This window comes from Schistocerca serialis, chromosome 4 (assembly GCF_023864345.2).
Source record: "Schistocerca serialis cubense isolate TAMUIC-IGC-003099 chromosome 4, iqSchSeri2.2, whole genome shotgun sequence".
Lineage (NCBI taxonomy): Eukaryota > Metazoa > Arthropoda > Insecta > Orthoptera > Acrididae > Schistocerca > Schistocerca serialis.
The window spans coordinates 532,330,004-532,333,532 of NC_064641.1; the positions used below are offsets into that span (position 1 = coordinate 532,330,004).

The 3,529-nt window shown below is 44.2% G+C and overlaps 1 pseudogene; it reads right to left on the bottom strand.

The window, feature by feature from the left end:
• Window positions 1-347: 347 nt before the first annotated feature.
• LOC126475911 (5S ribosomal RNA) lies at window positions 348-465 on the bottom strand (annotated as a pseudogene).
• Between the last annotated feature and the right edge of the window lie 3,064 nt (window positions 466-3,529).

The following is a 3,529-nucleotide window of genomic DNA, read 5'->3' on the forward strand; positions in this document are numbered from 1 at the left end:
GTTTGTAATCAAAACCGGAATATTGCGTGCGACATGTAATTACAAATAAGAAGTTATGCATTTTTCATATAAATGTTAAAAAGATAGGTTTTATTTTATATACATTTCGTCAGTTACGTATTTAAGTGATTAGATTAATCGAAAAAGTACTCGGTCTTCAGGCCACAAGTGGCCCATCGGGACCATCCGACCACCGTGTCATCCTCAGCTGAGGATGCGGATTGGAGGGGCGTGTGGTCAGCACAAAGCTCTCCCGGTCGTTACGACTGTTTTCTTTGAACGGAGCCGCTACTATTCGGTCAAGTAGCTCCTCAGTTGGCATCATGAGGCTGAGTGCACCCCAAAAACGGCAACAGCGCATGGCAGCCCGGATGGTCACCCATCCAAGTGCCAGCCACGCCCGACAGCGCTTAAATTCGGTGATCTGACGGGAACCGGTGTATTCACTGCGGCAAGGCCGTTGCCTAGCTTATTTGAACTTAGTGAAAGAAAAATGGAAGGGAAAGATGGCACAGCAAGATTCGAACCAGCGACTCACTGATTACAATCACTGTTCTCCAACGGTGCCGAGCTTTTTTACTTAATTTTGTTTGTATTGTTCTCATTCTTTGGACTGGGTGGAAATCACATGAACCGCTTCAAGTTCATCGTTGAATATCTCTTTCACTCCTTTTATTACACTGTGCAGATAACCCTCACAACGAACATCCTGAGCTATCGTGTCGGCATGAGCAACGTTGCTCGTCGAAATAGAGGGCCTTATAATAGACAATTAAGTGCATAGCAAATAGTCAGAGACCTATATCTCAAGAATTTTTGAGAGTCGCATTTAATTGCTTTACCGATAGATATTTGGTATCAACCAGAAACATAAAAAACATAAAACTCCGATTTCCGCATGATCTCCTTGTAAGTTCAAAAGGTTGCTTCACACATAAAACATTACAGTCAAGATGTATGTACACACGGGATCTTGGAGTTTGAGTGTATAGTGCGAGAGGACTCACTGTCCTCCCGTTATTCCCACACACAATAATTAAATGGAACAAGTTATATGGTATAAGTGATTAATAGAATAAACTTTTACAACGTGCACAGTCAGCGCGCCAACTGCTGCTCTTGGCTTAGCTGGCAGACATACACACCCGTCCGCTACGGGGTCTCGAAGCTGCCTGCTTGGCCGTTACAACCGCTAATCTTACCTGCGCACGCAAAGGACCTGGGAGAGCCACTTCTGCCCGTAGGTTGCAGGGTCTCCCGACAGGGAGCAGACTATACTGGACAGTCTGACCTGCCACTAGAAGGCAGTTGAAGTGGGTTGCAGTGTCCAAACGCACTCCCACTCTAAAATCAGTTTTCTCATTTTACTAATAACCATAATTTTAACATATAAAAACACCAAAACAAGGAAAACAATTAAAATATAAGTAGACACAATATCAATGCACACAAAACATGAATACAATAACAATTGGGATACCCAAACCAAAACACCGCGGTCAGACTGCATATGAAACACGATGGGTACTTCATGAACGACACAAAACTCTAAATTATTATCATATTACATAAAAACATGGATATCAGTAGTAACAGCAGTTAGTTCACAAGGAACATCGACAGCTTCCAAAGCTGATCTTATGAATCAAGAGGCTGGTCCAGTAATCGGCATATTGGCAGTGGCCATGTATCATATACCACTACACAGATCTGAGGAAACACGTAACTGATTCACTGCTTAGGCGGGGGACACACTTTTGCAATAGGCCGGGGTGACCGAGCGGTTCTAGGCGCGACAGTCTGGAACCGCGCGACTGCTACGGTCGCAGGTTCGAATCCTGCCTCGGACATGGATGTGTCTGATGTCTTTACGTTTGTTAGGTTTCAGTAGTTCTAAGTTCTAGGGGACTGATGACCTCAGAAGTTAAGTCCTATACAGCTCAGAGCCATCTGAACCATTTGAACCGCATGCAAACACTTATCAGGACCGGGAAACAGCTGGTCAATGAGACACAGCCTCCATACCAAGGGACGCATGTTATCCTCCTTGGAAAGCACATTTTCACCGATCTGCGGTTGTCATCATGCCTCTGATTTCCATTTTCTGCGTTGATGCAGCTCATCTATGCATACTGTGGACCATCTCTTCCAAAATAACTGATGAAACTACTGTACAAGTTGCCATCTGTGCAACCTCTTGGCGGGAACCTCAAGGACAGAGGGTTCTGGATGAGCACAATGGAGCTGTCAAATTAGGAAATGACCTGGAGTGAGGACATCAGGACAATCTAGGTCATCAGAGAGAAGATACAACGGCCTTCAATTCAAGTATGCTTCAATCTGAATTAACAGGGAAGTCAGTTCCTCAAATGTCACAACCACATCGCCTACGACACGTTCGAGATGTGACTTCATGCATTAGATTCCTGCCTCCCAAGTGCACCAAAGTGAGGGGTTGGAGGTGGAGTGAACCTCCAACTGATTCCCTCTGAGGTCGAGAATTTTACCACAACTTCAACTGTAGTATCATTAGTGAAGAACGTTTAATTTCATTGTTTTTACCTACAAATGTAGTGCCACTGTCACTGTACATGTGAGGGGTTTCCTTCTTATTGCAATGAATCTCCTGAGGACGGCCAAAACTGATCTTGTTACCAAGTCACTAACTAATTCCAAGAGGATGGCATGCAAATGAATAAAGCAGTATAAGCCTAGGTGGTAACCTTACTCTGTCTTCCTCCATGCTTTACAGCAATACGGCCTGCTTAATCAACTCCACAGTGTTGGAATGGACGAGACTGCTTTACTCTAGCTGCAGGTAGCTGACCCATGAGTAGAACTGCTGTCTTTGACTTAAGACTAAAGCATTTTAAACATTTTCTGGTAACTCCTTTGTCTGTGTTACGCCCATTGGGGGTCAAAAACCTCCTATGCAGCGTAGCCAACAAAAGTTGGGACCCAGCGTGCAACAGATTTTCATGTTTATCCATTATGAGATTTTTTGACAAATGATGCTTAGGCGGTGTGACAATAGGAAAGCACTCATCATATGGTACATCAGCGTTCATTGGTCTCCCTCTCACTCGTAAAACACCTTCAGCATCAAGAAACGTTGCAAATTCCTTAATTTGCTATTATGTGGAACAGGGAACTGGCCTTCAACAAAGCGATGTCATTACCATATGCTTTATGATGTGCCTTTGGCGTTCCTGTGGAACGAGTCGCCCAGTTATCCTATCTGATTGCTGAAGTCTAGTATTATTAGCAAATCTCAGTGCATAGGCCAAAACTCTTGAATGATGAATATTTACACAGCAGTTCCTCATCAAGTTTAATGACCAAGCATACTTCTGTACGCCTTCTGTCAGGCGCATCTTCTACACTAAGTGGAGTGCAGGTGTTGCAGTCGAGATCGCAAGTGGATAGCCATGACGGGCCACACCACCAATGAACAAGCAGCTGGATTAATACCACGCGATAAGCAGGACTATCCTCTGATCTGACATGTCTCCAGTTGGCAACTGAACTC